The sequence below is a fragment of the Coenobita brevimanus genome, chromosome 92 (genome assembly GCF_032717465.1).
Source record: "Coenobita brevimanus isolate Jiangsu-jjx chromosome 92, ASM3271746v2, whole genome shotgun sequence".
NCBI lineage: Eukaryota > Metazoa > Arthropoda > Malacostraca > Decapoda > Coenobitidae > Coenobita > Coenobita brevimanus.
This window is the reverse complement of record NC_137045.1, coordinates 35,485,758-35,511,729: the sequence shown is the minus strand read 5'-3', so window position 1 is coordinate 35,511,729 and position 25,972 is coordinate 35,485,758.

Below are 25,972 nucleotides of genomic sequence, written 5' to 3'. Positions count from 1 at the left end.
TCATTTTTTTTTTTTAAGAAGACGGTTACCTAGATGGGTCATGTGAATAGAAAAATGGAACAAATCACTTTCTGGCACATAAAACTAGCAAGCTTTGGGAGAAGTCTCATTGTAGCAGCCATCTCCTAACGATAGGGGGTGGCTATTGAAGAAGAAGAAAAGACAAGTGTTGATCAGAAATATAAAAAAAATGAGATACCTCGCCCTAGCCTCGTTCTAGAACTGTTACGCTGAATGCAGTGGTTGACACTTTGAGTAATGGGTTAAAAAGGTAGGTCTGTGTCATCAAGGAATGAAAGGATAGAGCCACAGGTAAAGCCCAGGTACACTCCCACCAAAAAGTTATCGAAGCTCGGGCCACGATGGATTTGAAAAATGAGCGTAACATAGCTGGGCATCCCTTAATGGTTGGTATACCTGATTCCGATGACCCACCACCAAGCCATTACAGTGATATCTAGTGCATATCGATGTATTAACACGTCTGATGAAGTAAACTGTGTCGCAATATATTCCTGGATCTGGTAGATGTGTTTCTGTGGCATAGTTTACTACCGACACTCCCAGTATTACTCCTAATCTGTGAAAGTAAAGGGTGTCAGAAAAGAATGAACACCCACCGAGAGGCGAGGTTACACATGTGGATATAAAGCCTCCATGAAACAAACGCCGCATATGATACGCGTTTCGAGACAATGTTGAGCGTTTAATCAGAGTAGATAGCTGCTTCAAGGGACCACGCACCACACGTCTCATTAGCCATTTCCATAAGCCGACGTCCTAATATAATCCTTGCGATACCTAAGTAAGATCATTTTCGCTAATGTCAGACTATTTCATCCAGCTGGAGGGAAAGAACGTGGAGCGGTAATATATTCCCGTCAGATACAACCAACTAATTAAGCTACGGTGGAATAAACTGAGTATTTATTACTGCGACACTTCAACACTTCATTATTATTGCAATGAATTACGACTATCGAGCGACAAACACTAAACAGTGTTATCATCACACAACATGTATGGGATATGAGCTCTTTCATTCACCTAGAGAATGGCCAATCAGGGCTACCACATGCTTCATACATTGAGAGCTGCTTCTAAATTATTCATTCCTGTTTCTCAGAAGGCATGATGTTTACAAGATTCGAAAACTTTTTGGTGATAGTGTACCTGAAAACTAAAACTAGGAAGTGAGTTGAGCAATAGAAGATGGTGGCCATTTACTCCAGCAGCGATAAAAAGACCAAGAATGTGTGGACTAAAGACCTGGAGATATACACATCATAAAGAAAAAACAAACATCAATATAACAAGCTTAGAATCTATGTAATTATTTTTAAGACCCTGTTGAAGCACGACTTGTTTAGCATGAAGTTATCAATGACCTACAGTACCAGGAATAATTTGTGAACAGGCATGGAAAGAAGAAAACTCTCGTGACCTTTTGTAGCAACAGCAAAGCTCAGCATTCCTAACCAATCCCACTTTTATGCAACTATAGATTTTGAATATTCATCTATTCCCAGCTCTGTCATTCGCCAATGTTCAGCTGTTATTGATATAGATATATATATATATATATATATATATATATATATATATATATATATATATATATATATATATATATATATATATATATAATTTTTTTTTAAATTTTTCGCTCTCGGTGCTCCTCTCACTCTGTTTTTTTTTTTTCGTATACCAACCTCATATTCAACTTGCATGTTACAGTCACATTATGACGGAATCCTCGGCGTCGTCATCTCTCAACTCTCGTGCCTAAAACATACCAAACCGGCATTCTGTCTATAGTTAAATAATCTGCTTAGCTTATCTTTATGATATATCGCTACCATCCGGATGTATGAGCCAGTGTTGGTGGTTGAAAATAATCTTCCGTAATTTTGCAACACGGATCTCATGCTTCCACATATTTTAGCTTTGACCCTGCACACCAAAATAAACTACTAAATCATTCACTGCGCCTATACACATGCATCCACGTAGCTCAACCAACCGAAATTGCCGTACATCGTGGAGAATGTCTGTTGGGTTTACATCATTATTGGCCAGTATCACCAAAATCCATTCTTCAGTTTAACATCCTTACCATCACAGGGTCCATATGCATCAATCACAACTTTCCTCATATCAGCCTTAAACACTCCACCCACACACCTTGGTTAAGACATTCAAAAGTCATTACTGAGGAAAAACCTCAGTCTTTAATTCATCCACAAGAATGTCATACCTGAGCACCTCATTCCCGCTCATCTTCGTGTCACATGAAGTTATCAAATTACGACTTCAATCCTTGAACATCTTTAGGTGTGTGTGTGTGTGTGTGTGTGTGTGTGTGTGTGTGTGTGTGTGTGTGTGTGTGTGTGTGTGTGTGTGTGTGTGTGTGTGTGTGTGTGTGTGTGTGTGTGTGTGTGTGTGTGTGTGTGTGTGTGTGTGTGTGTGTGTGTGTGTGTGTGTGTGTGTGTGTGTGTGTGTGTGTGTGTGTGTGTGTGTGTGTGTGTGTGTGTGTGTGTGTGTGTGTGTGTGTGTGTGTGTGTGTGTGTGTGTGTGTGTGTGTGTGTGTGTGTGTGTGTGTGTGTGTGTGTGTGTGTGTGTGTGTGTGTGTGTGTGTGTGTGTGTGTGTGTGTGTGTGTGTGTGTGTGTGTGTGTGTGTGTGTGTGTGTGTGTGTGTGTGTGTGTGTGTGTGTGTGTGTGTGTGTGTGTGTGTGTGTGTGTGTGTGTGTGTGTGTGTGTGTGTGTGTGTGTGTGTGTGTGTGTGTGTGTGTGTGTGTGTGTGTGTGTGTGTGTGTGTGTGTGTGTGTGTGTGTGTGTGTGTGTGTGTGTGTGTGTGTGTGTGTGTGTGTGTGTGTGTGTGTGTGTGTGTGTGTGTGTGTGTGTGTGTGTGTGTGTGTGTGTGTGTGTGTGTGTGTGTGTGTGTGTGTGTGTGTGTGTGTGTGTGTGTGTGTGTGTGTGTGTGTGTGTGTGTGTGTGTGTGTGTGTGTGTGTGTGTGTGTGTGTGTGTGTGTGTGTGTGTGTGTGTGTGTGTGTGTGTGTGTGTGTGTGTGTGTGTGTGTGTGTGTGTGTGTGTGTGTGTGTGTGTGTGTGTGTGTGTGTGTGTGTGTGTGTGTGTGTGTGTGTGTGTGTGTGTGTGTGTGTGTGTGTGTGTGTGTGTGTGTGTGTGTGTGTGTGTGTGTGTGTGTGTGTGTGTGTGTGTGTGTGTGTGTGTGTGTGTGTGTGTGTGTGTGTGTGTGTGTGTGTGTGTGTGTGTGTGTGTGTGTGTGTGTGTGTGTGTGTGTGTGTGTGTGTGTGTGTGTGTGTGTGTGTGTGTGAGTGTGTGTGTGTGTGTGTGTGTGTGTGTGTGTGTGTGTGTGTGTGTGTGTGTGTGTGTGTGTGTGTGTGTGTGTGTGTGTGTGTGTGTGTGTGTGTGTGTGTGTGTGTGTGTGTGTTGCTGAGTGATCTTGCTGGCAGAGCTTGGTGGCTGGGTGGCTGATGGCAGGGATAAAGGCGGAATGGATAGAGTGGATCGGTAGGGTGTGTGGGTTTGGTGGAAAGGGTAAGTGAGGTCAGTGGGTTGGGTAGGTGATGGTTGGATTGGGTGGGGGTGGGTGAGTGGGTTTCTGTGGGGCTCTATGAGTGATTTGACCTAAATGGGGTGGGCAGGGTAGGTTGAACAAGCAGAGGTGGGAATGATGGGGGGGAGGAGTACGCTTCTGGGCTGGTAGGTGAGAGGGTGGGAGTGTGTCTGGGGAGGTTGGGTGCGTGGATAGAGGGGTAGGTTGGCAAATGGGTGACTTTCTGGAGGACAAAGCAGGAGACGTTGTTAAAGCATCGTTCTTTAGAGGCAGATTACACTTGGTGAGTCTGTGAGTATGTAGGTGTGAAGGAGGGCTGATGGGTAGTTGGGCTGGTGGGTAGAGGGAAACTGGATGCGTAGGAAATAGGTCCATTGAGTGATTAGGTCAGTATGAGGAAAATAGGTCTATGGGGGAATACGAGTATGTCCATATGGACTTTTTCAAGCATGGACATAATTCCAATTAATGAAAATAAGTTGGGTGAGGAAATGAGTCCATAAGATAGAAAATGGTCTTTGTATGAATTATGTACTTTCCCAATTATGAAAACAGGTCCATAAACAAAAACCAGAAAATGAGTCCTTGGTAGTAAGTAGGTGTGTATAGGGAGCGTAGGTCCATGAGGAAAATAGGTCCATGAGAAAAAAACGGAGGTAAAATTGGTTAATGCGAGAAAGTAGTGCATAAGGGAGAATAGGTCCTTGGGGCTAAATGGGTTAAAGTGGGGAAAGCAGATCTATGTAGAAAAACACGTCCACGGGGTGAAAATACGTCCGTGAGAGATAATATGTCGTTGTGGTGATGGTGCGTACGTGATGCAGCATGCGCTGGACATGTTTTATCACACACACACACACACACACACACACACACACACACACACAGAAAGTGGAGGTGGCTGGCGGTGAGCAAGTCAGCATTAGGATGTTTCAGAATCGTCCAGATGCATGCATGGAAGATTTGAATACTGGTTAACATGTCCATTAGGGGGCTAGGGAGAAGAGGGGTGGGAAAGTTTCGCAAGACGGGTGCTGTGTATACAGTCATGCTGAATGAATCACACAATTCGAATGAACAGGGACCGAAACAGTTGTGACAGAAGAGATATACAACGTTGCAGCAAAAGTAATGGAAAAGATAGACAATAAAGTGAGGTGAATAACAGTAAAAAAAATGTATAGACTAATAGGATTTCCAAGTAAAGATATATAGTTTCCTTAGACTGCAAAAGGAAATCTGAAAGTAGGAAACAAGGAAGAGGAATTAGTAAAAACAATAGCAGAAGGGGAAGACTTTGAAAAGACAGATAGGTGTAAATTGGATGAAGAGGGAAAACTGTGGAGAAAAATGTGAGAGACTAATTATGTTAAGTGAAGAGGAGCACCTGGGGGCTGGGAGTCGGTGAAGTTGTAATCCCTCTCCACCATAATAATTTCCATGTGGCTCCCCTAACGAACTGGCAGTAGGGGAGGAGGGAACGTTTTGTGGGTGTTTATTTATTGGGCGTTGACCACATTTTTTTATACGGCTCACAAAAATTTTACGAGGGAGGTGGTGTGTCCGTGCACTGAAGACAAAACAATGGAAAGGATAAACGTGATGATACGATGAAGCATGACGCAATAATTGAGGGGAAACTGAGAGGGTGATTGGAATTTCAACCCTGACATGGAGCAGTGAAGTATGGACGATGCGTGAGAAACAAGTCGAGAGTGTGGTCAGAGGAAGACGGTTATGTTAGCTGTAGAAATGGATGAACTCAGATTATGGAACGATGAAATTTACGTGAGGAATGAGTAGAAGAAGTGTGCACAAAAATTTATTGCATATGGATGACGATATGTGAAAAATACATAGTAAGGCATTAGTGCATAGAATGGAGATAACTGGGGCAATCAGGAAGATGAGAAAGAACGAGAATCAGGTGACAAACAATATAGCATATATATGATAATAATTTGCCAAGGAAGATGTTATCGTATGAAGGTCTGAGAACTAACAAAAATGACAGGACATCCTTTTGTCACTATAATTTGAATATTTTCAACCCATGTCACGATCACATACATGCATACATAGATATTTCATGTTATAGATAATACATTTTCTGTTACAAGAACTAGAGGAAGTAGGTAAAAGGCATTGCACATTGGAAATGTGCACCTGACCTGGTCCAGTCATTACTGAACTCTGGTAACATTTTAATACATACATACATAAACACACACATATATACAGTATATATATATATATCTCTATATATATATATATATATATATATATATATATATATATATATATAAAATCTCTGAGTCTGGGCAACGGCTTCAGGGCCTATCCCCAAGTCCCAGTAGTCCTCTTTGGAGCCCAGTAGTCCCCTTACACCTCCACATGTCACCACTTCGGCGCTAACACCCACCGTCCATATTGATTACATGCTAGGGCTGTCTCATACAGGACTGGTGTACTGGTATTAGCGGGGGTATTTTTATAACATGTCGGCCGGCCATCTGGTAGATCAGTAAAGTCTGCATTAGTGAAATTCAAATCCATAAACTGTCCCCTACCCCAGCCGAGATTCGAACCTGGGTCCATTAGGACTGCAGGCCACCTCTCTACCGACTCAGCCACCTCCTCCCCCATATATATATATATATATATATATATATATATATATATATATATATATATATATATATTGTTACGGAACAGAGAAAACTGTCCCGCAAAGTTCCAGGTTCAAAACAAAAGGGTTAGGTAAAATTACAAGTTAAAGTTTAATGCTCAAACTAACAACAAAACATTCAGGACTCATAAGGATAATGTAATGGCAAAAAACAGGTTAAATATATGGTTAACTGCAATAGCCTCTATTAACACGAAATTAGCATGAGTAAATTTATCTAAGTCAGCCCTGTTAAAATGAGATACCAGATAATACTCAGTGAATGCCAGATATATTATTACAGATACAAAATATTATGTACAATGGCTAACAATAAGAACCTTACATGAATTGCAAAAACCTCACTAGGCCTAAGAATTAACACCCTATGCTACACAGTACAAGAAAAAAATGTAATAACACTTATACTCAAATTACACAGCTGCTAGATGGTTGGAGACTTCCTGAGCACTCACAATAATAACTGTACAGGGGAGGACAGAGATGTGAACAAAATGAGGAGTAGATCTAAGTGGCAATAATGCAGAGACTGAGCTCATTATATAGGAGCCAGCAGAGCTTGATACAACTTGTAAGAAGGACGCGCAAATGAAGCCATAGTGGACAAAGAGCTGACAATCCTGCTCTGAACAACAGAAAGGACGACTTACTCTACTATAACGGTAGAAGGGGGACTGAGGCAGAACACGCTCGTGATCAAACATGCAGCATACTGTGCGTTAAAATTACACAAAGGATGATGAAATCATAGGCTATGTAACACCTCCCCACAAAGAAAAAGAAATTTACAAAGGAAATTTCTTATTACTCTAAAACAATCTGTCTAAAGTCTAGATAAGCAATCTGCAATAACATTTTCTTTCCCCTGACATGTTGTATGTCTAATGAATACTCCTGAAGAAGTAGACTCCATCTTGTCAATCTCTGATTTTTATCTTTAAACTTACTAAGGAATTTCAGTGGGTTATGATCGGTATAAATGACTATGGGGTCAAAACCAGAACACAAATAAAATGAAAAATGCTGTAAACCCAAAATCAAGGCCAAAAGCTCTTTCTCAATAGTTGAGTAGTTCTTTTGAGGTGGAGTGAACTTCTTACTGTAATAAGATACAGGGTGTTCAATATCCTGATCATCCTCTTGCAGCAAAACAGCCTCAGCTCCTGTATCACTTGCGTCAACAGCCATCTTAAAAGGCTTAGCAAAATTTGGAGTAGCGAGCACTGGCTGACTTAATAGGATAGCTTTAAGTTTGTTGAAAGAGGATTCACAGTTATCGGTCCAGACAAATTTAACTCCCTTTTTCAGTAGGTCTGTCAGTGGTGATACAAGAATTGAAAAGTTAAGAACAAATCTCCTGTAATAACCTACCATTTCCAAAAATCTTTGTAGCTCTTTCCTACTTTTAGGTCTGGGAAGATCACTTATAACCTGAACCTTAGCTCCTGGTGGTGCAACATGTCCATCACCAATTACGTACCCAAGATACTGAACTTTAGCTTGACCAAACTCACACTTTGATAAATTAGCTACAAGATTAGCCTGAACCAAACGCTCAAGAAATTTACTGACATGGCATAGGTGATCTTTCCAGTTGTCACTGAAGATTAATACATCATCAATATAAACAACACACCCTGCCAAACCCTCTGTTACAACATTCATGAGCTTCTGAAATGTGGCTGGTGTATTCTTCATACCATATGGCATTACAGAACATGCAAAAGTCTTTCCTAGTGTTACAAAACATGAGATCTCCCTAGCACGTTCAGTCATAGGTACTTGCCAGTATCCCTTTAACAAATCAAACTTACTTATGTACCTAGCCTTTCCGATCTTGTCTATGCAATCTTCCACACGACGGAGAGGGTAAGTGTCTGTTTTAGTTATCTGATTAACACGTCTGTAGTCAATGCAGAGCCGCTGTGACCCACCTGGCTTAGGGACTAGAGTGACAGGAGAACTCAACTCGCTCTGACAGGGCTCAATCATCTTGTGGTCCGACAGGTAGCCAAGCTACTTCTGGATGAGGGGAACTTTCACTGGGTTCACACGGTAAGGAGGCAGTTTAATTGGCTTTGCGTCTCCAACATCGACATCATGCATCAACACAGTAGTTCTTCCTGGAGTGGCACGGAACACTTGCGGGTACTCCTGCAGTAATGCCGAAAACTCCTGCTTTTCCTCGGGAGGTAGATGAGAAAGCTTAGTCTGGAGATCATTCATGATATCAGGATTCTTCCCCAAACTATCACTCAGGCTCATACTGCATGGGAGAACTTCACTGGCAGACTCGGGAGGAACAGCTACATTTCAGACTGGGTTATTTTCGTCCCGCCTGTGATATAACTTTAGCATGTTGATGTGACAAAGTTGCTTGTTCTTTCTACGATCTGGTGTGGCGATGACATAGTTGACATCACTGAGTTTCTTCTCCACGAAATAAGGACCACTAAACTTTGCTTGAAGAGGTTGCCCATGCACTGGTAGCAGAATCAAAACCTGATCTCCTGGCTGAAAGTGGCGTAACCTGGACTTCTTATCATACCAAGTCTTCATCTTCTCCTGAGCAGCTCCTAAATTCTCTCTCGCCAGCTGTAAAGCAGTGGACAGCCGTTCTTTGAACTTCATCACATACTCCAGCAGGTTGACGTCATCTTCCTCCGACAGCCAGCATTCCTTGAGTAACTTAAGGGGTCCTCTTACTTCATGGCCAAACAGTAGTTCAAAAGGGTGAGAAGCCCAGTGATTCATTTGGAGATTCTCTTGCGGCAAATACAACGAATGGAAGACCTTTGTCCCAGTCTTTCTGATGTTCCAAACAGTATTTCTTGAGCATCGATTTGAGTGTTTGATGATATCTCTCCAACGCTCTTTGAGTCTGGGGATGGTAAGTTGAAGACGTGATCTGGGTGATTCCCAACTCTTTCAGAGACTGCTTGAAAACATTTGACATGAAATTACTTCCCTGGTCTGACTGTACCTCCTTGGGCAGACCAAACTTGGTGAAGAACCCTAGCATTTCCTTAACCACGTTCTTTGCTGAGATATTTCTAAGTGGAATGGCTTCAGGATAACGAGTAGCCATATCAATCAGGGTCAACACATAAGAAAATCCTGAAGAAGTCTTAGGAAGAGGGCCCACAATATCCACCAACACACGGGTGAATAGCGCCTCAAAAGGAGGAATGGGAACTAGAGGTGCAACCTTTTCGGTCTGATTACACTTCCCCACAACTTGACAGGTGTGACAAGACTTACAATACCAGGAAACATCCCTGAAGATACCTGGCCAGTAGAAGTGTTTCAAAATGCGTGCCACAGTCTTCCTCACTCCAAGGTGTCCTGCCAAACTGGAATCATAGAGCCACTCTAATGATATCCTGCCTACAAACACGAGGGATGACAACTTGATGTACAACCTCCCATTCACAGTCGGCTGATGCTGTTGGGGGTCTCCACTTCCTCATAAGTACTCCTGACTTTACATAATAACAAGTAGAAGCACCAGCTGACTCTTCCTCACTGTAAGCAGAGTTAGCTAGACCTTTCAACTCAGGGTCAGCAACCTGCAACTCAATCAACTCTTGACGAGACAAATTATCAACACTACGGGGTACTGCCTCATCTGGTGAGTGGTCCAAATTAGCAAGAAAAGTGTCAGCTAGGATAACATCATCATCATCATTATCCTCTAAATCACCAGTAACTTTAGACTTAGCCCTAGTGACAGCACATGCAGGGAACACATCAGGGACATCACAGTCCTGGGTCGCAGCCACTGGCTCACTAGACAACTGAGGAGCTGGACACACTTGACTTCCACCAATATCATTTCCAAGTAAGAAAGTTACACCTGACATTGGGAGTGTCTCAACCAACCCAACCATAACGGAACCATTAACAAAACCAGACTCTAAATTCACTCTGCACAGAGGGACAGAGAAGTAATTATTCCCTACACCTTGTAAGATTACAGTTTCATCAGAGGAATTAACATTAGAGCCTAGAACACTGGTCAGCATAAGGGATTGGCAAGCACCTGTATCACGATATATTTTAACTGATTTCCTGTTATTACTGTCCAGAGGACTGACAAAACCATCAGACAGGAAATTAGCACATGAACTCTTGAGAGTGTCACCCACATTACTGCTCAAAAGAGGAGCTCCATCATGAGAATTTAAGTTACCCCTCAAAGCAGGTTCAGTTAACTCAGTTAAAGAATTCTGGGAACTCTCAAGAGTGGACACTAGACCAATTGACTGAATATTTAAAGACTCCTTTTTGTTCACATCACGCTGTCTCCTGAAACATTTCTCCGTAGTATGACCAAGCTTACTACAATAAGTACATTTACTTTTTCTGAAATCTAGAGGTGAAGCTGGTATTTACTTCCTGAGAAACATCATCTTTATTCTCTTTCCTGTTACCTGTACTCTGAGTAGAGGAACGTACTTACTCTCAGCTTTCCTTCTTTTTCTAGAATATCTCTTGTGAGTGAGAACATATTCATCAGCTAAAACTGCAGCATCAGACAAATTATCTATTCTTCTCTCATCAAGATATAGGCTTACATCTTTATTAACACACCTCTTGAAGTCCTCCAGCAAAATCATCTGCTTAAATTTACCAAAATCAGAATCCACATTCTTAGAATTTAACCACTGCTCTAACAGATCTTCTTTGATTTTTGCATACTCAACATGGGATTGCTTATCTTGCTTATAAGTTGTCCTAAATTTTACTCTATAGGCTTCAGGAACAAGCTCATAGGCCTTAAGAATCAAGCTCTTAACTACATCATAAATATCAGATTGATCCTGAGGCAAAGATGCATAAGTTACTTGAGCTTTACCGGTGAGAACAGTTTGAAGGAGTACTGGCCAATGCTTTTTGGGCCAATTAAAACCTGTAGCTACCCTCTCAAACAACTGAAAATACTTTGTTAAATCAGATTCATTAAAAGGAGGGACAAGTTTAACATTTTTAGCTACATCAAAATCATCAGAGCTAGATGATCCAGTTCCACCTTGTTTCATGCGATACTCATGGTCTGCCTGAATCCTTGCTAGTTCAATTTTGCCTGAGCCTGTATCTCTGCCTCCTGAATCCGAGCCTGAGATTCAGCCTCCTTAGCATTTGCTTGAAATTCAGCCTCCTGAATACGAGCCTGAGACTCCGCCTCCTTAGCCTGAGACTCCGCCTCCTTAGCCTGAGACTCAGCCTCCTTAGCACGTGCTTGAAATTCAGCCTCCTTAACACGAGCCTCCTGCAGGGCTAGCTGTAACTTAGCTAATTCAATCTGCGTTTGCTCATTTGGAGGAGTTACATTAAACAAGCTTTTATTAATCATGCCAACAATTTGATCTTTAGAATGATGAGAGTGAACTGCAATTCCCAATTGTTGAGCAACAAGCTTAAGTTCATTCTTTGTTCTGTTTTCTACATCACACACTGTTTGCACATTTGACAAAAAATCTTTGGCTTCATCAAGTGTAGTAATAGTAGACATCATGAATAAATCACAGTCACAAAATATCAAGCAATATCCTTATGATAATATCCTGAATATCCTGATAAGAGGTCGCCAAATTTATGTTACGGAACAGAGAAAGATAATGTACACTTTAAGTGAGAATACTAAAAATCACTACTGTCCCGCAAAGTTCCAGGTTCAAAACAAAAGAGTTAGGTAAAATTACAAGTTAAAGTTTAATGCTCAAACTAACAACAAAACATTCAGGACTCATAAGGATAATGTAATGGCCAAAAAACAGGTTAAATATATGGTTAACTGCAATAGCCTCTATTAACACGAAATTAGCAAGAGTAAATTTATCTAAGTCAGCCCTGATAAAATGAAAATACACTGGGTAATGCTTAGTTAATGCAAGATAAAGTATTTCAGATACAAAATATTATGTACAATGGCTAACAATAAGAACCTTACATGAATTGCAAAAACCTCACTAGGCCTAAGAATTAACACCCTATGCTACACAGTACAAGAAAAAAATGTAATAACACTTATACTCAAATTACACAGCTGCTAGATGGTTGGAGACTTCCTGAGCACTCACAATAATAACTGTACAGGGGAGGACAGAGATGTGAACAAAATGAGGAGTAGATCTAAGTGGCAATAATGCAGAGACTGAGCTCATTATATAGGGGCCAGCAGAGCTTGATACAACTTGTAAGAAGGACGCGCAAATGAAGCCATAGGGGACAAAGAGCTGATAATCCTGCTCTGAACAACAGAAAGGACGACTTACTCTACTATAACGGTAGAAGGGGGACTGAGGCAGAACACGCTCGTGATCAAACATGCAGCATACTGTGCGTTAAAATTACACAAAGGATGATGAAATCATACCGACACATGTTATAAAATACTCCCGCTAATACAGTAATCAGTCCTGTATGGGAAACAACCCTAGCATGTAATCAATATGGACGGTGGGTGCTGGGCTAATGAAGTGGTGACATGTGGAGGTGTGGAGATCTACTGGGCCCCAAGGAGGACTACTGGAACTTGGGGATAGGCCCTGAAGCCTTTGCCCAGACTCAGAGATGTAATATATATATATATATATATATATATATATATATATATATATATATATATATATATATATATATATATATATATATATATATATATATATATATATATATTACATATATATATATATATATATATATATATATATATATATATATATATATATATATATATATATATATATATTACATTTATATATTACATTTATATATTATATATATATATATATTACATATATATATATATATATATATATATATATATATATATATATATATATATATAAATAAATATTACATCTCTGAGTCTGGGCAAAGGCTTCAGGGCCTATCCCCAAGTTCCAGTAGTCCTCCTTGGGGCCCAGTAGTCCTCCTACACCTCCACATGTCACCACTTCGGTGCTAACACCCACCGTCCATATTGATTACATGCTAGGGTTGTTTCATACAGGACTGGTGTACTGGTATTAGCGGGAGTATTTTTATAACATGTCGGCCGGCCATCTGGTAGATCAGTAAAGTCTGCTTTAGTGAAATTCAAATCCACAAACTGTCCCCTGCCCCAGCCGGGATTCGAACCTGGGTCCATCAGGACTGCAAGCCACCTCTCTACCGACTCAGCCACCGCCTCCCCCAGATATATATATATATATATATATATATACAAGACGAAGGACCATGCAACGTCAAACTGATTTCCTCGTAACGTTTCCCTCTGAATTAATAAGCAGATGGAGTGTATTTTAACTTTGCAATACTAGTCCACACTCAAGTATCCCACATTTTCTAATTTCCTGTCATCTCTTAGTTCTCTCATTCATTATCTAGTTCACATAGATGACTGTTTACTTATTTTATTCTTTTTATTTTCAAACACTTTGATTTAGCCTGCTATGAGTTTGGACTAATTTGTAAATGTCAATATTAAACACCTTGGAACTTTCTGCAGCGTTCATTCTTTCACAATAAGTCACTCACTCACTTGGCTACAGAATCTCATGGACAATCACAAATTCCACCACACATCCCGACATTCACGTTCTTATTCTTACCCTTTGTTTCTCAGTGTCACAAGATTCTTCATTCGTTCACACTCACATAAGAACTCATTATATTTCTGATTCACGCTCTCACGTTCACTGTTAAGCTTTTTAAGTGTCACTTGCTCGTTTATGCTTCTACGATTTCGACTCTAACACATTATCCAAAACCACTTTTACTACTATATTTTATAATAAATTCTTAATCATTCGCCAATATAAATTTTATAAATTTACTCTTTCACCTATCTGAAGTCTAAAACAGGCGACCCTGCATAAAAAAAATGACAGAAAATTCTATTTTTTTTTTTTATACTATAACTCGTACGCATGCACACACATATATAAATGAAACCTTACGCATACATCCATAAGCTACACATATATAGACAATAAAATATTAATAGGTAAACGAATCATGTTGCAGGTAACAATGAAAATATTTACTGAATGGTTGAATAAATAAGTTTTCTGCAATAACGCAATTAAGAAAAGTACACACACATCATCTCTATCTATCTATCTATTGTCAGACGCCTCAATCCCATTTGGGGTGGCCACAAACAAATCGCCTCCAAGTCGCCCTGTCCCCCGCCATTTCACTGCCCTGCTCCCAACTCATACCCCCCTCTCTCATATACCTCTCCACCCCATCCCTCCATCTCATCCTCGGCCTTCCCCTCCCTCTTCCCCCCTCCACCTCACTCACATTCACTCTCTTCGTCAGTCTTTCACCCTCCATCCTCTCCACATGGCCAAACCACCTCAGTGTGTTCCTCATAACGCTTCTTATCACATCCACATCCACATCACAACGCTCCTTTATATCCTCATTCGTCAGCCTGTCTCTCCATGTGACTCCACAGGCTCCTCTTAAATAACTCATTTCCACTGCTCTCACTCTTGACTTATGTCCTTCCAACAAGGTCCAAGCTTCACTTCCATACGTTAAAGTTGGTATCACAATACTGTCATGTAGTAACTTTTTCAATTCCATGCTCACTTCCCTGTTTCTTATCACTGCTTTCAAAGAACCAGCAACCTTTCTTCCCTGCTGTACCCTTTTAAGCACTTCACCCTCCAAACCTCCATCCTTACTCATCACACTACCCAAGTACTTAAACGTACTCACATTTTCCAATTCCTCACCATCCAACCTCGCTGTACATTCACTGACTTCACCTCTCTCAAAGACCATCACTTTACTCTTCCCTACATTCACCTTTAGATTCCGATTCTTACACACTCTCCTAAACTCATCCACCAAGCCTTGCAGCTCCCCTTCGTCTTCACTCAACAACACAGTATCATCTGCAAACAACAGTACAGGGAGTTTCCAAACACTATCCTCTCTCACCAAGGCCACTCGAACATACACTACCCTACCTTGTACCTCTTTTATTACCCCATCCATGTATAGATTGAACAACCATGGAGACATGACACATCTCTGTTTCAACCCAACTTTCAAAGAGAAAAATTCACTTAGTTCACCATCCACACGCACTACAGCCTTTGCACCATCGTACATACTCTTCACAGCATTCAACAACTTCCCATCTACTCCATATATTCTTAACACTTTCCACAGTCCTTGTCTATCCACTCTGTCATATGCTTTCTCCAAATCCATGAAAGCCGCATACAACTTCTTTCCCTTCTCTAGAAACTTTTCCACTAAAAATCTAAGAATGAATATCTGATCTACACAACCTCTTCCCTTCCTAAAGCCTCCCTGTTCTTCTCCAACTAATTTCTCTGTTCTTTCTCTAACTCTGTCAATAAGTATCCTACCATACACTTTTCCTATTATACTAAGAAGACAAATGCCCCTATGATTACCACACACTTCTTTTTCCCCTTTTCCTTTGTACGAGGGAATAATTATACCTGACTTCCAATCCTCCAGGACTCTACCTTCCTCCAAGGCCAATCTGCACATCCTCCACATCCATTCTACTACCATCTCTCCCCCATGCTTCAGCATTTCACCACACACTCCATCAATTCCTGGGGCTTTCCCCGATTTAACTTTCTTCATTGCTTCCACAACTTCTATCCTACTGATTTCTTCCTGTCTTCTTACCTCCCTCCTTCTCCCAGCCATTCCCCAGTCACTTATACTCGCATTACTTCCATCCTCTACGTTCAACAATTCCTTAAAGTGTTCTCTCCATCTGCTCACTTTTTCTTCCTTCTCCACTAGTAATCTACCATTTTTATCTTTCACTCCCCTGCTAACTTCACCTCCTCCCTGTCTTACTCTTTTCACCTCTTCCCAGAACATTTTCTTACATTCCCTCCACTTTACACTCAAATTCCTTCCAAATTCCTCATCCACTCTCTTCTTACTCTCTCTTACTAATCTTTTCACCTCTCTCTTTCTTTCTACACATAACTCTCTCTTCCGCCTCTCAACTTCTTCCACGCCCCTATTTCTCATCCATTCATTGTATGCTTTCTTCTTTTGTGCCACAGCCTGTTTCACCTCTTCAGTCCACCACGCTGTTCCTTGCATCCCCCTCCGTCTACTCTTCCTTCCACACACCACATCACATGCTGCACATATTTCTTCTGTAAATATCCTACACACATCTTCCACGTCTCCCATCTGCTCCAATTCATATTTGCCCAATCGTTCCTCCACTTCTCTCTTATACTCTACCTTTTTCTCATCCTCTTGTAACCTTTCCACTCTCCTTGCAACTACTCCTTCCTCTCGTCTTTCCCTTTTTCTATTCCTCCATCTTACTTGAATTCTAATTCTGGCCACCACCAAGTAGTGGTCGGAAAGTCCACTCCCCCAACCTCTGTAAACGCTTGCATCCATTACACATCTTCGCATCCTTTCATCCACACACACATAATCAATCATTGCCTTCCTTTCATTCAGTTCACCATCCACCCTTCTCATCACTCGCCATGTATACCTGTGGATCATTTTATGCCTGAAGAGGGTATTGGCTATCACCAACCCCCTCCCAGCACAAATGTCCACTAACGCACTCCCATTCTCATCTATCTCAGCAGGCTCACCCCAATCACCAACTATTCCATCCACCTTCATACTCCCAACTTTACCATTCATATCACCAATCAAAAACACTCTCTCATTCCTTCCAAACTTTTCCATGCACATTTCTACATTTGTCCAGAACTCTTCTCTCACTCTTCTAGCACGATCTTGCGTTGGCGCATACACACACACAATCGCCCACATTTGTATTCCAACTTTCAACTTTACCCACACAATCCTTGACCCAACTGATCCATACTGTCTTATGCTCTTCTTCCATCTTTTACTCACAACTATACATACTCCTTCCTTTGCCCTCTCTTTCTCACCTACTCCTGCACATATACCCCATCCATACTCCCATTCTCTCACACTTTCTCCTCGCCATTTTGTTTCAGTTATTCCACATACATCCACTTTCGCACCCTCAAGCACCTGGACAATCTCTCTCTTTTTCACCTCATCATTCGCTCCCCTTACATTCCACGTTCATGCTTTACATTTTTTTGTTGAAAGTCTTGCAGTGTTGTGTAGATGATTAATTAGTGGCTTTCTCAAACCTTTCAGAGAGGCTGATAGCTCATTATTTAAAGGCGTGAAGGAATGATGGAAATACATTGCTGAAATGTGTTCGAAAGAATGAAGTCATGCCAATCGGTAACACGAACAAAGAAAAAAAGAAGGAAGGTTCCCCATGATGATTTCTGGGAATGCGGAGATGAAGAATGTCAGATACCTCGGAGCAAGAAATGAAAACTAAAGAATTTCCATAATGGGTTTGGTGAAACGGTATCATTTTGACGATATCCTCATCACCATCCCGTACTCTCTAACAACCTAAGTATCGCATGAGGTTAGACAAAGTAAGGTGTGTCTGTGCGTAAAAATTATCACCACAGCATCGGGGGAGAGCCAGCATAGACCCGCACAATCACCTCTTTTTCAAGTCAGTGTGTAAAAATCCCTCTGACCCTCTTCAGTGCCGTAAGGGGAAGTGTGTGAGGTTAAAGGTGTGTTAGGAATTTTTGCTGAGAGCGAATTGAAATAGATGAGAGGTTTGCAAATGGCTGTGAGTTTGAGAGTAGCAGAGTTTGAGGAAAAGTACGTGAGAGAGCAGGTTAGTTGGAGTGCCGTGGGGTGCACACATATTGGTGCATAGTTACAATCAATACCCAAGCCACTGAGCTCTGATATAGCCTTAAGTGGACTCACAGAGAGAGAGAGAGAGAGACCCAGGGTTTCTTCCAATATATAACTATTTCTTTCCTCTCATAATACTGCAACGAAAGGTGCGGCTTTCAAAGGTGTATTTTGCTTTGTATTATTTAAGGGACAGGTACCCCGAATTTTGGGGTGATATAGAAATTCTGCATCAATTTACATAAAAATTTTATGGATAATGGCTTTTATACCTACTCACGTGTGTAGAAAGTTCGAAGACAATGCATGAAAAAAATTATAATAATGGCTGCTAAATTTTACCCTAAACTTTATCGACCATAACTTCAACACTCGGTACTCCCTTTTTTTTCGTTCTTTCCTTTCCCTTTGTATACCTCTTTCAATGTCGGCTTGCATGTTAGAGTCATATTTAGCGGAATCCTGAGCGTCGTTCCGTTCCAACTCTCGTGTCAGTAGCACATTCAGTAAACTTCCTCTCTACAGTCAAATAAAATACTAAGTTTATATCTGTTTTAGCAGTAAACTGGCCGTATTTATATACGTCTGTGTTGCTAACATAGAACAATCTTGCATAAATTCGCAGAACAAAGCCTATACTGATGCATATTGTAGCTTTACCTTGGATCACCCAAACGACGCATAATATCATTCCCAACCTGCATACAAACACATCCATTCAGCCCAGCCAAAGAAAAATAAAAGTCGTTTTTAAGGCAATTATCATTATAATAAATTGTTTAAAAACCCTAATTTTCACTTGCCCACCTTCATCAACATACGACCACAATGCAACAATCAGAACAAGCTCGTTATGCCAGACAAACACTTGACATCCATACACCTTGAGCTCACACATTCATAACTAGTTTTATACTCTCAACCAATTACCATCATACACCTCTCAATCTATATGATACATACATACATATATATATATATATATATATATATATATATATATATATATATATATATATATATATATATATATATATATATATATATATATATATGTCTGTTATGATATTTGTGGCTTTTTGTATGTGTTTATATACCTTTTCCAAGTAGTGGTGGTTTTACGGGGGGGTGGGGCAATTTGAGCTAGGGTGGGTGGTGAACTGAATGAACGGAAGGCAATGATTGATTATGTGTGTGTGGATGAAAGATGAGAAGGTGTGTAATGGATGCAGGAGTATATAGAGGTTGGGGGAGTCGACTTTCTACTGTATATCTGAGTCCAATGAAATGGAAAATTAGAATAAGGGAACGACAGGAGGAAGTAGTTCATACAAGGAGGGTGGCAAAGTTGCAAGAGGATGGAAAAAAGGCAGAATATAAGAGGGAAGTGAGGAGCGATTGGGTAAATATGGATTGGAGCAGATGGGGGACGTGGAAGGTGTGTGCAAGAATTTCACAGAAGAAATCTGTGCAGCATGTGAGGTGGTGTGTGAGGCGAAGAGAAGACGAAAGGGGATGCAGGGAACATCAAGGAGGAATGAGGTGAAAGAGACTGCGGCACAAAACAAGAAAGCATATAGTGGGTGGATGAGAAACAGGGGGGTGGAAGAAGTTGAGAGCCGGAAGAGAGTTATGTAATGAGAAAGAAGGAGGTGAAAAGATTTGTAAGAGAGAGTAAGAAGAAAGTGGATGAGAAATTTGGAAGGAACTTGAGTGTAAAGTGGAGAGAATGTGATAAAATGTTCTGGAAAGAGGTATAAAGAGTTAGACAGGGTGACAAAGAAGTTAGCTGGGGAGCGAAAGATAAAAATGGCAGATTACTAGTGGAGAAGGGAGAAAAAGTGACCAGCGGAAGAGAACAGTTTAAGGATTTGCTGAACATAGAGAATGAAAGTGGTGCAAGTATAAGTGCTGGGGAATGGCTGGGAGAAGGAGGGGTGTTAGAAGGGAGGAAGAAATCAGTAGGATGGAAGTTGTGGAAGCAATGAAGAAAGTTAAAATGGGGAAAGCCCCAGGAATTGATGGAGTGTATGGTGAAATGCTGAAGCATGGGGGAGAGATAGTAGTAGAATGGATGTGGAAGATGTGCAGCTTGGCCTGGGAGGAAGGTAGAGTCCCGGAGGATTGGAAGTCAGGTATAATTATTCCCTTGTACAAAGATATAATTATTCCCTTGTACAAAGGGGCATTTGTCTTCTTAGTGTAATAGGCGAAGTATATGGTAGGATACTTATTGACAGAGTTAAGGAAATAACAGAGGAATTAGTTGGAGTAGAACAAGGGAGGTTCAAGGAAGGGCAGAGGTTGTATAGATCAGATATTCATTCTTGGAGCTTTAGTGGAAACGTTTCTAGAGAAGGGAACGAAGTTATTTGCGGCCTTCATGGATTTGGAGAAAGCATGTGACAGGGTGGATAGACAAGGATTGTGGAACGTATTAAGACTACATGGAGTAGATGGGAAGTTGTTGAAGGCCGTGAGGAGTATGTATGAGAATGCTAAGGCCTCAGTGCATGTGGATAGCGAACTGAGTGAATTTTTCTATTTGAAGGTTGTATTGAAACAAGGATGTGCCATATCTCCATGGTTGTTCAATCTGTATACGTATGGGATTATGAAAGAGGTACAAGGTACGGCAGTGGATGTTGGAGCGGCCCTAGTGAGAGAGGGTAGTGTTTGGAAACTCCCTGTACACTTGTTTGCAGATGATACTGTGTTGTTAAGTGAAGAAGGGGAGCTGCAAGGCTTTGTGGATGAGTTTGGGAGAGTGTGTAAGAAACGGAATCTGAAGGTGAATGTAGAGAAGAGTAAAGGTACGGTCTTCGAGAGAAATGAAGTTAGTGAATGTACAGTGAAGTTGGATGAGGAAGAAATGGAAAATGTGAGTGCGTTTAAGTACTTGGGTAATGTGATGGGTAACGATGGAAGTTCAGAGGGTGAAGTGCTTGAAAGCGTACAACAAGAAAGAAAGGTTGCTCGTTCCTTGAAAGCAGCGATAATGATCAGAGAAGTGAGATGGAAGTGAAAAAGCTACTACATGACAGTATTACGATACCAACTCTAACGTATGGAAATGAAACTAGGACCTTGTTGGAGAGACAGAAGTCAAGACTGAGAGCAGTGGAAATGAGTTACTTGAGAGGAGCATGTGGAGTCACATGAGAGACGTGACAAGTGAGGAAGTGAAGGATCGTTGTGGTGTGGATGTGTATATGATAGGAAGCGTTAGGGGAAACATATTGAGATGGTTCGGCCATCTGGAGAGGATGGAGAAAGAGGCTGACGAGTAGAGTGTAAGTGAGGTGGAGAGGGGAAGAGGAAGGAGGAGGCCAAGGATAAGATGGAGGGATATGGAGTGGAGAGGTACATGAGAGAGGGGGGGGGGTTAGCTGGGAGCAGGGCAGTGGAATGGTGCGGGACAGGGCGACATGGAGGCGATTTGTTTGTGGCCACCCTTACGGGATTAAGGCGTCTGGCAATAGATAGATAGATTGACAGTAGTTTTTTTGTTCTAATGAAATGTATACGCACCGTCTTCGGATCTTCTTTCAACTGAGCAGTGGTAGTACCAATGAGTGTTTTCAATGCATTATGTATACAAGGTGTTTTTGCACTGATATTGCCTGCATGTCGACAAAAGGGGTGAGCCCTAAGTAAGTTTAGAATTATTATGAGATGACTTTTCGGTGGAATTGTTTGGTTGAAGAGAGAGACGATGGTGTGCTTGAGATTCTTGTTTGTCATAGATGATGAGACTGATGATTGATTTGGGTCATGAATTGGTCTTTTTATATAATATAAACCAATGTTTTAGTGAACTTGAGTAGGCTGTTGGTTGAGCTGACCCACTGCTTGTTTTTGGAATGTTGGAAACCAAGTGCTGTCAGTGGGATATGAAGGTAAGAAGGACAGGCAGACAGGTTGTGAATGAACAGATACAGATGAGGGAGGGCTTTGGTGAGGGCCGCCTCCAAGTGGCGACGACGAAGTGTCCAGATGGGGAATCCACCTGGGAGGAAAAACATCCATCTCGAAAGGAAAAAATAAATGGGCGTGCAAAAGGCCTCCAGCCTTCCTCAGCCCCTCTAGCTGAGGTTGGTAGGTTGCAGAGTTTACGCAAAGACACGAACCTGCATATTCGACTTTCTGAGTGAAGAGCAACACGTAAATTATGGGTCTGAAAAAAGCGCAAAATCAATTCGGAGGGGTAGCATCATGCAATTGTGCAACGGGCAGAGTTCCCGAGCTATGAATGAAACAACAGACGACAACAGAGGCTGTAAAGTGTAATTTTTTTTTTCCCTAAAAGGTTACACTCGGTAATGTTGAAGTGTAGTCGTTGACTCGCTGACTATGGAGTAAATATATGAAATATGCAAGACACTGTGGCCTAGACTTAATATGGGAGTACGTTTTCATAAGATTCAACTTCATTGCCAGTAAGAATATTAGGCAAAACGTATTAGAATATAATCTGGGATAATATTCTTAATGACTTTTCAGTGTTTGGTAGTGTTTATAGTTTTCTTCATTATAAAATGTTTACACACATTTTAAAATCAGATTTTTCTCCCCTTCTAACTGGACTTTTCAAGACAAGTGCAGGGACTGAGGAAGATTCTTTTTATTTCACTGTGAGAAACTACACCAACAGTTTCCCAGAATTCTAAGTCGAGTTTTTTTTTCCTCCACTCTCACCCTCTACACACACCACACTACCCTTTATCTTGCTCGTTACTCTGTATCTCATAGTATTTTCTTCCTTTGTCAGTCAGCTAATAGTTACCTGTAGTCCATAATTGGTTGTGTTCCTGCTTTACGTCTTTTGATATGTACATTAAACCTCCTCTATGCCAAACTTCTTTAAACTGATCATCTGCTAATTTGACCAGCTTCACCCTACAAAGAAACAAAAAAAAAAAAACTTTTTTATTTATCCAACCAAGGGTCGATAAAGCGAGGGGACACGGCCGTCACACTGAATGAAAGGTAAATAAAGATTTTTTTCTTTAATATTTTTCTGTTTAGTTGTTTAGAACTGGTTGAAAACATATGCTATTTATCTACACAACATGAATTTTGGGCGCACATAAAATTGAAAAAGAAAGTGTGAACACGCATAATTTTGTTCGGTATCCACCGTGCAAGATTTAGTGTACATCAAACCTTGGTTGAGTATAGCCAACCCTACTGATAGCCAGTAATATCGAGCAATCGGATATATCGTCACCCTCTTCATCTAAATGGTTCCATTCAGAAAGGGCTCACTGTATTACTCGTTCATAACTCACAACATATATCCAATATTATATAATTATTTATCAACTACCAAGAATCCTATTACTGTTTTTTCATTTAGATTTTAACTTCTCCCTCCCTTCCTCCCTTCTTCACTCCCTCCCTCCCTCCTCCCTTCCTCTCTCTCTCTCTCTCTCTCTCTCTCTCTCTCTCTCAACTTTCTTTCTTCATACTATGAACTGTTGATGTATCAGTCTTTATATTACCATCTGCCTTTCTGTCCTTTTCTCCTCTCATTATTATTATCTCTCCCATCTCTTTCATACATCTACTCACTTCATCTTTTCCTTCTTTTCTTTAATTTCTCAGTACTGCTCACTTCCCTTATCAGGTATTTTTCTTCTCCTTACACGTATCCTCCTCTTGACCCTTCTCATGCCATTTGGTTCAACTTGCTCCTGTCCTTTTTTGGCTGCTCTCTCCTACCAAGCCAGAGCATTGGTTGTATGTCCTATTCTTTCTTTCATACAGCTTAATGTGTAAGGTCGCAAACGTGATTGTCGCCCGCTGACAACATGAAAGTGACGTTAACCATGACACTTGCCTCACACATGTCAGTGACTTCCGAGTAATTTGTCCATCGTTTATTCTGACCCGCCTCAGTCATTACAACTACATCTTACCGAACCAATACTGGACCTGGTTACAACTCACAGATTCACCTGTACCTCCCACCACTTGTGTACTCCCTCATGGCCCCTCTTGTGTACCAAATGCACTGGCTACACATACTTCATATTTCTTTGTTATTTACCTGTTACTTTCTTATCTCTCTTTCCCAGGTGCTCTCCTCCAGTTTCCTTTACATATCTCTTGCAATTTCTCTTCCTTCTCGCCTACATTCCCTTATCTGCAATTGCTCCTCCCTCCTCTCCTTCCCAGCCTTCGTCCCTTAACACTCTTTACAGTGAGTCTCCCCGGCACTTAAGGAAACGACCGCTTAGTGAGTTTCCTGCAGCTGGTTTTCTGTTTTAGCGAAACTCCAGACGTTTCTCTTTCTTTTATACTTACTGCAGGCTAATATTTCCTCTGCTTTTTCTGTTGCTTACTTTATAACTCCTCTTCCTGTTTCGTGTATTATAAAATTTGGTTTGATCTTTCTCTCAGAAGCTGGCAATGTTTTTTTTTTTTTTTTTTTTTTTTTTCAGCTCCAGTGGTACTTTCAACTGGTATCTGGGGATGTGAAATGGCATCGTATCGTCAAACCCCATCCTCATTACAGTTAACCTCTCACTACCGCATCAGGGCATTATTATAGTCAGTAACTCAAACCATACGGTAGTTCACTTATGCAGTCAAATTTCTTAAGGTATATCCGCAATTATTCTGTTAACTCATACCTACACGAAATAACTCCATGAATGATCTTGTGTTTACTACAAGGATAATATATTGACATAAAAACTGCTTTATGAACCATTTCTACATCAGTATCTCTTATATATCACTAGCGACAATTTGAGTTCCGGTCCATCAGCCGTAGGGAGAGCATCACAGCAGAGCTAGTGAAACTCGGCTAGCGGAATCCATAGACTTCATGGTCAGAACATCTGCTTCTGCCTACGACCCGTTGACGAGGGCATCTGACAGTAGATACGAGCAGCCGGAAGCCCAGGAGATCAGGGAAACCGTGTGTTGGTTCAACGCTGAGGCTGCGTACGGTTACATCACGCGCCAGGATACTGGTGCTGATGTTTTCGTGCACAGTCGAGCGATCGTTGCACCCAACAGACGGCACCTCCAGAGCTCTTTTGGCGAGGGTGAGACGGTGGAGTTCAGTCTTTCACAGTCTCCTAAGGGTCTTGAGGCCAGGGATGTCTCTGGGTCGGGGGGTGTTGCTGTGCAGGGTTCTGCCTATGCGCGGCGACGTCCCATGGCCCGAAGACGCCGGTCCAAGGGTCCTAGGTGCTCTGAGGAGACGGACACAATCGTTTCGATGTGCATCGCGACGGTGAGGACTTTCTGTGGTGATAACAGGGCGGCTCTGCGCACTCTCCTCCCTCAAATCTTTGATGAGAGTGGGTTGCCCCGCCTTGCCATCCCCAAAAGCTTTGCCCACGATGCCCGTCCCACCACTCGTCAGGAGCGCCGGCCTGGCCACTGCAGCCACTCCCACCCCGCACGACACCGCGGAAACGGCTGCAGTTGGATGCTCCTCTCAACAGGGCAACTGCTATCACTCCTGACGACCCGGTTTCGACACTGAACCTAGATACGACCATCGCCCAGATCCACGCACCTCCATCAGCAGCTGAGGAGGGACGGAAGTCTACCCCCGATCCCATGATCTCCCAAGATCCAGTGGCACCTCCCTCCCCACCAAGACCTGCTGCCTACGATCTCCATGACTCCACCATGGAAACAGGCGTAGTCGAACCTCCTACTGACGTAGCCAACGACCAACTCTCGTCTCCCCAGCACGCCAGCTTCGACCCTCTCCTGAACTTTGACATTAACCCCGAAGCAGTAGCCAACACTGTCCTCGGAAATTTAAAGAAGATAAACCCCGACCTCGTCCGAAAACTAATGCAGTGATTACCTCCGGCTTCCTACGGAACCTACATTTCAAAACCAATCCACTCCACCAGCAGCTGTCCCTGAGTCCCATAAATAATTCAGATCTGCTCTGGCGGGCCCTTATTTG